The following is a 12080-nucleotide window of genomic DNA, read 5'->3' on the forward strand; positions in this document are numbered from 1 at the left end:
CACGGAGACATGGCTCCAGGGTGACCAAGGCTGGGAGCTGAGCATCCAGGGATATTCAATATTCAAGAGGGATAGACAGAAAGGAAAATGAGGCGGGGTAGCGTTGCTGGTTAGAGAGAAGTTTAACGCAATAGAAAGGAAGGACATTAGCTTGGAGGATGTGGAATCGATATGGGTAGGGCTGCGAAACACTAAGAGGCAGACAACGCTAGTGGGAGTTGTGTACAGGCCACCTAACAGCAGTAGTGGGGTTGGGGATGGCATCAAACAGGAAATTAGAAATGCGCGCAACAAAGGTAAACACTATTATAATGGGTGACTTCAATCTACATATAGATTGGGTGAATCAAATTGGCAGGGGTGCTGAGGAAGAGGATTTCTTGGAATGTATGCGGGATAGTTTTCTAAACCAACATGTAGTGGAACCAACGAAAGAGACTGGGTATTGAGTTATGAGGAAGGGTTAGTTAGCAGTCTTGTTCGGCGTGGACCCTTGGGCAAGAGTGACCATAATATGGTTGAGTTCTTCATTGGGATGGAGAGTGACATTGTTAATTCAGAAACAAGGGTCCTGAACTTAAATAAAGGAGACTTTGAGGGTATGAGACGTGAATTGGCCAAGATTGATTGGCAAATGATTCTTAAAGGGTTGACGGTGGATATGCAATGGAAGGCATTTAAAAACTGCATGGATGAACTACAACAATTGTTCATCCCAGTTTGGCAAAATAATAAATCAAGGAAGGTAGTGCATCCGTGGATAACAATGGAAATCATGGATAGTATCAAAACAAAAGATGAAGCGTACAAATTAGCCAGAAAAAGCAGCCTACCAGAGGACTGGGAGAAATTCAGAGTCCGGCAGAGGAGGACAAAAGGCTTAATTAGGAAAGGGAAAATAGATTATGAAAGAAAACTGGCAGGGAACATAAAAACTGACTGCAAAATGTTTATAGATATGTAAAGAGGAAAAGATGTAGGTCCCTTGCAGTCAAAAACAGGCGAATTGATCATGGGGAACAAGGACATGGCAGACCAATTGAATAACTACTTTGGTTCTGTCTTCACTAAGGATGACATAAATAGCAAGGGACCGGGGGTTAAATGAGATGGAGGAACTGAGTGAAATCCAGGTTAGCCGGGAAGTGGTGTTAGGTAAATTGAATAGATGAAATGCCGATAAATCCCCAGGGCCAGATAAATTGCATCCCAGAGTACATAAGGAAGTAGCCTCAGTAATAGTGGATGCATTAGTGATAATTTTTCAAAACTCTTTAGATTCTGGAGTAGTTCCTGAGGACTGGAGGTTAGCTAATGTAACTCCACTTTTTAAAAAGGGAGGGAGAGCGAAAACGGGGAATTGCAGACCAGTTAGTGTAACATAGGTGGGGGGGGGGGGGGGGGGGATTCTGAAATCAGTTATTAAAGATGGGATAGCAGCACATTTGGAAAGTGGTGAATTCATTGGAAAAAGTCAGCATGGATTTATGAAAGGTAAATCATGTCTGACGAATCGTATTGAATTTTTCGAGGATGTAATAAGTAGAGTGGATAAGGGAGAACCAGTGGATGTGTTATATCTGGACTTTCAGAAGGCTCTCGCCAAGGTCCCACATAAGAGGTTAGTATACAAACTTAACGCACACGGTATTGGGGGTTCAGTAGTGATGTGATAGAGAACTGGCTGGCAGACAGGAAGCAAAGGGTATGAGTAAATGGGTCATTTTCAGAATGGCAGGCAGTGACTAGTGGGGTACCGAAAGGCTCAGTGCTGGGAACCCAGCTATTTAGAATATATATTAATGATCTGGATGAGGGAATTGAATGCAACATCTCCAAGTTTGCGGATGACACGAAGCTGGGGGGCAGTGTTAGCTGTGAGGAGGATGCTAGGAGGCTGCAAGGTGACTTGGATAGGTTAGGTGAGTGGGTAAATGCATGGCAGATGCAGTATAATGTGGATAAATGTGAGGTTATCCACTTTGGTGGCAAAACAGGAAAGTAGACTTATCTGAATGGTGGCCGATTAGGAAAAGGGGAGATGCAACGAGACCTGGGTGTCATGGTACACCAGTTATTGAAAGTAGGAATGCAGGTGCAGCAGGCAGTGAAGAAAGCAAATGGTATTTTAGCATTCATAACAAAATAATTTGAGCATAAGAGTAGGGAGGTTCTACTGCAGTTGTACAGGGTCTTGGTGAGACCACATCTGGAGTATTGCGTACAGTTTTGGTCTCCTAATCTGAGGAAATACATTCTTGCCATAGAGGGAGTACAGAGAAGGTTCACCAGACTGATTCCTGGGATGGCAGGACTTTCATATGAAGAAAGACTGGATAGACTCGGCTTGTACACGCTAGAATTTAGAAGAGTGAAGAGGGATCTTATAGAGATTTACAATTTTTTAAGGGGTTGGACAGGCTGGATGCAGGAAGAGTATTCCCGATGTTGGGGAAGTCCAGAACTAGGGGTCACAGTTTAAGGATACGAGGGAAGTCTTTTCGGACTGAGATGAGAAATCATTTTTTACACAGAGTGGTGAATCTGTGGAATTATCTGCCACAGAAGGTAGTTGAGGCCAGTTCATTGGCTATATTTAAGAGGGGGTTAGATGTGGCCCTTGTAGCTAAAGGGATCAGGGGGTATGGAGAGAAGGGAGGGAGTTGGATGATCAGCCATGATCATATAGAATGGCGGTGCATGCTCGAAGGGCCGACTAGCCTACTCCTGCACCTCTTTCCTATGTTTCTATGTTTCTATGTTTCTATGTAGGAAGTGCATCCTCTGTTGTGCCTTTTGGACTGTGGAGTCGATGGTCGCCCCCCACTTAAGGTCCTTGGAGATGATGCTTCCCAGAAACTTAAAAGACTCCACAGATGTGACTGTGGGGTGAGGGGAGGTGAGGGGAGGGGGAGCTCTCCTAAAGTCTACAATCAATTCCACTGTCTTGAGAGCATTGAGCTCTAGGTTGCTGCTACGGCACCAGGACGCCTGCTGTGACACTTCCTGTCTGTAGGCAACTTCCTCCCCTTCTTGGATCAGTCCAATCAGGGCTGTGTCGTCCGCAAACTTGAGAATATTGGCAGAGGTGTTTGCGGAGGTGCAGTCGTTGGTGCAGAGAGAGTAGAGGGGAGGCGAGAGTATGCTGCCTTGCAGTGCTCCTATGTTGAGCGTTTGCGGGCCCGAGATGTGCTTTCCCAGCCTCACATGCTGCTTCCTGTCTGTCAGGAAGTTGGTGATCCACTGACAGAGGGGTTCAGGCACAGTCAACTCAGAAGGTTTGGAGTGTAGCAGCTCTGGCACAATGGTGTTGAATGGATTAAAGGCCGACAAATCCCCAGGACCAGATAGGCTGCATCCCAGAGTACTTAAGGAAGTAGCCGAAGAAATAGTGGATGCATTAGTGATAATTTTTCAAAACTCTTTAGATTCTGGAGTAGTTCCTGGGGATTGGAGGGTAGTTAATGTAACCCAACTTTTTAAAAAGGGAGGGAGAGAGAAAACGGGGAATTACAGACTAGTTAGTCTAACATCGGTAGTGAGGAAACTGCTAGAGTCAGTTATTAAAGATGGGATAGCAGCACATTTGGAAAGTGGTGAAATCATAGGGCAAAGTCAGCATGGATTTATGAAAGGTAAATCATGTCTGACGAATCTTATACATTTTTTCGAGGATGTAACTAGTAGAGTGGATGATGGAGAACCAGTGGATGTGTTATATCTGGACTTTCAGAAGGCTTTCGACAAGGTCCCACATAAGAGGTTAGTATACAAACTTAAAGCACCCGGTATTGGGCGTTCAGTATTGATGTGGATAGAGAACTGGTTGGCAGACAGGAAGCAAAGAGTAGGAGTAAACGGATCCTTTTCACAATGGCAGGCAGTGACTAGTGGGTTACCGCAAGGCTCAGTGCTGGGACCCCAGCCATTTACATATATATTAATGATTTGGACGAGGGAGTTGAATGCAACTTCTCCAAGTTTGCGGAATACACGAAGCTGGGGGGCAGCGTTAGCTGTGAAGAGGATGATAGGAGGCTGCAAGGTGACTTGGATAGGCTGGGTGAGTGGGCAAATGCATAGCAGATGCAGGATAATGTGGATAAATGTGAGGTGGCAAAAAAACAGGACAGTAGACTATTATCTGAATGGTGGCCGATTAGCAAAAGGGGAGATAAAACGAGACCTGGGTGTCATGGTACACCAGTTATTGAAAGTAGGAATGCAGGTGCAGCAGGCAGTGAAGAAAGCAAATGCTATTTTAGCATTCATAACAAAATAATTTGAGCATAAGAGTAGGGAGGTTCTACTGCAGTTGTACAGGGTCTTGGTGAGACCACATCTGGAGTATTGCGTACAGTTTTGGTCTCCTAATCTGAGGAAATACATTCTTGCCATAGAGGGAGTACAGAGAAGGTTCACCAGACTGATTCCTGGGATGTCAGGACTTTCATATGAAGAAAGAATGGATAGACTCGGCTTGTACTCGCTAGAATTTAGAGGACTGAGGGGGGTTGTTATAGAAACTTACAACATTCTTAAGGGGCGGGACAGGCTAGATGCAGGAAGATTATTCCCGATGTTGGGGAAGTCCAGAACAAAGGGTCACCGTTTAAGGATAAGGGGGAAATCTTTTAGGACCGAGATGAGAAAAACATTTTTCACACAGAGAGTGGTGAATCTCTGGAACTCTGCCACAGAAGGTAGTTGAGGCCAGTTCATTGGCTATATTTAAGAGGGAGTTCGATGTGGCCCTTGTGGCTAAAGGGATCAGGGGGTATGGCGAGAAGACAGGTACAGGATACTGAGTTGGATGATCAGCCATGATCATATTGAATGGCGGTGCAGGCTCGAAAAAAGCAGGCTTTGCAAGTCCCTACCTGGTCGGAGGGGTTGCCTTCCTCCGAGCAGCGTCTTCGACCTGTCCTCGTGGCCTACCAGCGGGTCCTGGAGCGACGTTTCCCTGAGGGGACCTGTCCAGAACCTCGGCTTTGGCGGCGGCGGCGGCGCAGCGCTGGAGCGCTGTCGCGGAGCGGGCGATGCATTTCTTGGGTCGCCGCGCTGGAACTCCAGTATGCTGGGACCGCCGATGAAAGCATTGTGGAGCCGCGGTTCTGTGGAGCGGCCAGCTGCGGCGCTGAACTTTACATCCCGGAGCCAGGGATCTCTCCCCGAGATCGCCAGTGTGTGGAGCTCCGTCCGGCGCGGTCTGTTGGCTTGGAAGGTGCGGTTTCCGGTGGGAAGGCGGCCGTTCCTGGCACCCCAAGCCGCTGGGGGTTTTCCCCGACGCCGGAGCACCATCACCCGGCGAGATCATCGGGCGCCGTGGCGGCGACTGTGGAGGCCTCAATAGGCCAGACACTGGGTGGACAAGAGGATGGGGACTGGACTTTGTGCCTTCCCCCACAGTGGGAACCAATATGGGGGGATGTTTTTGTGTTTCGGTGTTGAACTTCTTGAATGTTGTTTCGGTGTTGAACATCTGAATTTCCCCTGAATAAGGGGATTAATAACGTAAAATCTAATCTAATCTAAGGGCCGAATGGTCTACTTCTGCACTTAATTTCTATGTTTCTATATAACGATACAGTGTCCGTATGCTTATCGAGACTTGTGGTTGCTTCCCTGACCACATTCCAATCCGTTCAGTGAAAGCAGGATTGTAGGTTATCAATGCCCTCGCTTGTCCACCTTTTTGTTGTTCTGACCACAGGCTTAGCAGCTTTTAGTGTATGCCTGTTGGTCGGAATAAGGTGAACTAGACAATGATCAGAGACCCAGACCCGTCCGGGGAACAGAGCGATATGCGTCTTGATTGCCGTATAACAGTGATCGAGTGTTCTCTCCCCTCTGGCGGGGCAGGTAACATGAAGTCTGTATTTTGGAAGGTCACGGCTGAGGTTAGCTTTGTTAAAGTCCCCCAAAACAATGACCATGGAGTCCGGGAAGTCACTCTCTATCTTCATTACCTGGTCAGCGAGTTGCATTTGTGCCTCACGTACGCAGGCTTCGGGGGGAAATGTAAAGTCCAGCGATTATAAAGGTGCGTAGAAGGGGTTGCGGTTCATAAAGAGTGATTCTAGGCTGGGAGAACAAAAATTAGACAGTTTCGTGATGTTTCTGCACCAGTCCTGGTCGGTATATAAGCATATTCCGGTGGATATCCCCCGCCGCCTCCACATCGCAATCCGCTCTGTATCCACATCGCAATCCGCTCTTGATTTCCCCGCCGCCTCCACTTCGCAATCCGCTCTGTAAAGTGGGAACCAGCCAGTTCCAGCGCGCTGTCGACTCACAAAGCCAGGTCTCGGTGATCACAGGGCAGCGGCTCGAGAGATGTCCTTGTTTGGCCGATGCAGGAGTTGCAGTTCGACCACTTTGTTCTTGAGAGAACGTATGTTTGCCGTAAATATGCTCGGGAGTGGTGTGCGAGATCTTCGTCGCCGGAGTCGGATGAGTGCTCCAGAGCGCATACTCCTCCGTCTGAAGACCTTGAACGCAGCCACAGCCCCGCCGCCGAGTATGTCCAAATTATCCAGCGCGTGAGAGACATCCGGAACGTTGTTTGAAAGTACCGTATGTCCGATGTTTATGAGTAACATAGAAACATAGAAACATAGAAATTAGGTGCAGGAGTAGGCCATTCGGCCCTTCCAGCCTGCACCGCCATTCAATATGATCATGGCTGATCATCCAACTCAGTATCCCGTACCTGCCTTCTCTCCATACCCTCTGATCCCCTTAGCCACAAGGGCCACATCTAACTCCCTCTTAAATATAGCCAATGAACTGGCCTCGACTACCCTCTGTGGCAGGGAGTTCCAGAGATTCACCACTCTCTGTGTGAAAAAAGTTCTTCTCATCTCGGTTTTAAAGGATTTCCCCCTTATCCTTAAGCTGTGACCCCTTGTCCTGGACTTCCCCAACATCGGGAGCAATCTTCCTGCATCTAGCCTGTCCAACCCCTTAAGAATTTTGTAAGTTTCTATAAGATCCCCTCTCAATCTCCTAAATTCTAGAGAGTATAAAACAAGTCTATCCAGTCTTTCTTCATAAGACAGTCCTGACATCCCAGGAATCAGTCTGGTGAACCTTCTCTGCACTCCCTCTATGGCAATAATGTCCTTCCTCAGATTTGGAGACCAAAACTGTACGCAATACTCCAGGTGTGGTCTCACCAAGACCCTGTAGAACTGCAGTAGAACCTCCCTGCTCTTATACTCAAATCCTTTTGCTATGAAAGCTAACATACCATTCGCTTTCTTCACTGCCTGCTGCACCTGCATGCCCACTTTCAATGACTGGTGTACCATGACACCCAGGTCTCGCTGCATCTCCCCTTTTCCTAGTCGGCCACCATTTAGATAATAGTCTGCTTTCCTGTTTTTGCCACCAAAATGGATAACCTCACATTTATCCACATTATACTGCATCTGCCAAACATTTGCCCACTCACCCAGCCTATCCAAGTCACCTTGCAGTCTCCTAGCATCCTCCTCACAGCTAACACTGTCCCCCAGCTTAGTGTCACCCGCAAACTTGGAGATATTGCCTTCAATTCCCTCATCCAGATCATTAATATATATTGTAAATAGCTGGGGTCCCAGCACTGAGCCTTGCGGTACCCCACTAGTCACTGCCTGCCATTGTGAAAAGGACCCGTTTACTCCTACTCTTTGCTTCCTGTTTGCCAGCCAGTTCTCTATCCACATCAATACTGAACCCCCAATGCCGTGTGCTTTAAGTTTGTAAACTAATCTCTTATGTGGGACCTTGTCGAAAGCCTTCTGGAAGTCCAGATACACCACATCCACTGGTTCTCCCCTATCCACGCTACTAGTTACATCCTCGAAAAATTCTATAAGATTCGTCAGACATGATTTACCTTTTGTAAATCCATGCTGACTTTGTCCAATGATTTCACCACTTTCCAAATGTGCTGCTATCCCATCTTTAATAACTGACTCTAGCAATTTCCCCACTACCGATGTTAGACTAACTGGTCTGTAATTCCCCGTTTTCTCTCTTCCTCCCTTCTTAAAAAGTGGGGTTACGTTTGCTACCCGCCAATCCTCAGGAACTACTCCAGAATCTAAAGAGTTTTGAAAGATAATTACTAATGCATGCACTATTTCTGGAGCTACTTCCTTAAGTACTCTGGGATGCAGCCTATCTGGCCCTGGGGATTTATCGGCCATTAATCAATTTAATTTACCCAACACCACTTCCCGGCTAACCTGGATTTCACTCAATTCCTCCAACTCCTTTGACCCGCGGTCCCCTGCTATTTCCGGCAGATTATTTATGTCTTCCTTAGTGAAGACGGTACCAAAGTAGTTATTCAATTGGTCCGCCATATCCTTGTTCCCCATGATCAACTCACCCGTTTCTGACTGCAAGGGACCTACATTTGTTTTAACTAATCTCTTTCTTTTCACATATCTATAAAAACTTTTGCAGTCAGTTTTTATGTTCCCTGCCAGTTTTCTTTCATAATCTATTTTTCCTTTCCTAATTAAGCCCTTTGTCCTCCTCTGCTGGTCTCTGAATTTCTCCCAGTCCTCCGGTATGCTGCTTTTTCTGGCTAATTTGTACGCATCATCCTTCGCTTTGATACTATCCCTGATTTCCCTTGTTATCCACGGATGCACTACCTTCCCTGATTTATTCTTTTGCCAAACTGGGATGAACAATTTTTGTAGTTCATCCATGAAGTCTTTAAATGTCTTCCATTGCATATCCACCGTCAACCCTTTTAGAATTAATTGCCAGTCAATCTTGGCCAATTCACGTCTCATACCCTCAAAGTTACCTTTCTTTAAGTTCAGAACCATTGTTTCTGAATTAACAATGTCACTCTCCATCCTAATGAAGAACTCAACCATATTATGGTCACTCTTGCCCAAGGGGGCATGTACAACAAGACTGCTAACTAACCCTTCCTCATTACTCAATACCCAGTCTAAAATAGCCTGCTCTCTCGTTGGTTCCTCTACATGTTGATTTAGATAACTATCCCGCATACATTCCAAAAAATCCTCTTCCTCAGCACCCCTGCCAATTTGATTCGCCCAATCTATATGTAGATTGAAGTCACCCATTATAACGGTTTTGCCTTTGTCGCACGCATTTCTAATTTCCTGTTTGATACCATCTCCAACTTCACTACTACTGTTAGGTGGCCTGTACACAACACCCACCAGCGTTTTCTGCCCCTTAGTGTTTCGCAGCTCTACCCATACCGATTCCACTTCCTGCAAACTAATGTCCTTCCTTTCCATTGCGTTAATCTCCTCTCTAATCAGCAACGCTACCCCACCTCCTTTTCCTTTCTCTCTATCCCTCCTGAATATTGAATATCCCTGGATGTTCAGCTCCCAGCCTTGGTCACCCTGGAGCCATGTCTCCGTGATCCCAACTATATCATAGTCATTAATAGCTATCTGCACATTCAACTCATCCACCTTATTACGAATGCTCCTTGCATTGAGACACAAAGCCTTCAGGCTTGTTTTTACAACACTCTTACCCCTTATACAATTTTGTTGAAAAGTGGCCCTTTTTGATTTTTGCCCTGGATTTTCCGGCCTGCCACTTTTACTTTTCACCTTGCTACCTATTGCTTCTACCCTCATTTTACACACCTCTGTCTCTACGCTCACACATTTAAGAAACCCTTTCCCTTTAACTCCATCCTCCACTAGCCCATTCGACACCCCACCCCCCTTATTCAGTTTAAAACCACCCGTGTAGCAGTGGCAAACCTGCCTGCCAGAATGCTGGTCCCACACCTGTTAAGATGCAATCCGTCCCTTTTGTACATTTCCCCCTTACCCCAAAACAGATCCCAGTGAGCTAAGAATCTAAATCCCTGCCCCGTGCACCAGTTCCTCAGCCACACGTTCAGGTCCCGTATCTCCCTGTTCCTGCTCTCGCCAGCACGAGGAACTGGAAGCAAACCGGAGATAACAACCCTGGAGGTCCTGCTTTTCAGCATTTTTCCGAGCTCTCTAAAGTCACGCTGCAGAATATTCATCCCCTTCTTTCCGACATCGTTTGTGCCGACATGCACTACCACTTCCGGATGTTCACCTTCGCCCTTGAGGATTTTCTGCACTCTGTCCGTGACATCCTGGATCCTGGCACCAGGAAGGCAGCACACCATCCTCGCATCCCGTCTGTTGCCGCAGAAACCCCTGTCCGTACCTCTCACAATGGAGTCTCCTACTACAATGGCGTTGCCTGCCTTAGGCCTTTTTGGTTTTGGCTCAACATCCCTATTCGCATCACAAGCCAGTCCGCCGCCCAGTGTAAACACCTCTTCTGTCCCGACAGCTTCTAAGTGGGTGAACCTGTTCACAAGAGGTACAACCCCCGGGGACGTTGGCATTCCAGCTTCCCTCCCGTTCTCACTGTCTCCCATCTTCTCTCTTCCAGTACCTTAGGTGTAACAATCGTACTGTAGGACTTGTCGAGGAACGACTCCGTTTCTCGGACGAACCGGAGGTCATCCACTTGCTTCTCCAGTTCCACAACACGGCCCTTCAGGAGCTCTATCTGGATGCACTTTTCGCATTTGTAGCAGCCAGAGGCACCAGCGGTGTCCTTGACCTCCCACATACTGCAAGCATCACACTGAATCAGCTTGCCTGACATCTCCTTCTTTCGTCTTTCCCTCTGCAGTGTTTTGCGTAGTCTCCTCTCCTCAGCCTCCTCTCCGAAGACTCTCGAGCCAAAGACTCACACTTTACTCACAGGGCACTTCCCTCGCAAGGCCGCTCACTCACTGCCGCTCCCTAAGAGCAGTCTTACTTAAATTGACTGATAAATTGCCTGATTTACCAATTTACAAACCAAATTCCTCAGTTTTCAGCTGTTTTCCCAGCACTGACTCACTTCTCTCCTCCCACTTGGGCTAGAGCCAATCAGTCGTATCTCTTGCTAATCTCCTTCTGCTGCTGCTGTTGTTGCTCCCAAAGCTACAGCAGTTCTGAGTCAAGTCTGCCTGTCCTTGACCTGTACTTAAACTGTTTTCACTTCTCTCCTCCCACTTGGGCTAGAGCCAATCAGTCGTATCTCTTGCTAAACTCCTCCTGCTGCTGCTGTTGTTGCTCCCAAAGCTACAGCAGTTCTGAGTCAAGTCTGCCTGTCCTTGACCTGTACTTAAACTGTTTTCACTTCTCTCCTCCCACTTGGGCTAGAGCCAATCAGTCGTATCTCTTGCTAATCTCCTACTGCTGCTGCTGTTGTTGCTCCCAAAGCTACAGCAGTTCTGAGTCAGTACCTCTTTCATGAAATTAATCTTTGCAGGGTTTTCACAGACGAAACAAACGAACAAACACATACAAAACAGCAAGGAGCGGTACACCGTGGCCGCCGTCGTCGGCGCAAGCAGCAGCTACACTGCAAGAAGCTACACGGCAAACAGCTACAAGGATGTCCTTCCTCAAATTAGGAGACTAAAACTGTACATAATACTCCAGATGTGGTTTCACCAGAGCCCTATACAACTGCAGAATAACCTCTCTACTTCTATACTGACATCCTCTTTATATGAAGGCCAACATTCATTAGCTTTCTTCACTGCCTGCTGTACCTGTAAGCTGACTTTCAGTGACCGTTGTACAAGGACACCCAGGTCTCGCTGTACCTCCCCCTTACCTAACCTAACCCCATTGAGATAATAATCTGCCCCCTTGTATTTGCCACCAAAGTGGATAACCATATTTATATATATTATACTGCATCTGTCACGCATCTGTCCACTCACACAACCTGTCCAGATCACCCTGCAACCTCCGAACGTCCTCTTCATACCTCCCACTGTCACCCAGCTTTGTATCATCCGCAAACCTGCTAGTGTTGCTCCTAATTCCCTTTTCCAAATCATTAATATATATGGTAAACAGTTGCGGCCCCAACACCGAGCCTTGCGGCATTCCACACGCCACTGCCTGCCATTCTGAAATGGACCCGTTCACTCCTAATCTTTGCTTCCCGTCTGCCAGAGTGGGGGAGTTTGCGGACAGAGGGATATGGGAGGTGAGAAGAGTTTTGGAGGGAGGGAAGGAGTGACAGCG

This window comes from Amblyraja radiata, chromosome 37, assembly GCF_010909765.2.
Source record: "Amblyraja radiata isolate CabotCenter1 chromosome 37, sAmbRad1.1.pri, whole genome shotgun sequence".
Classification (NCBI taxonomy): domain Eukaryota; kingdom Metazoa; phylum Chordata; class Chondrichthyes; order Rajiformes; family Rajidae; genus Amblyraja; species Amblyraja radiata.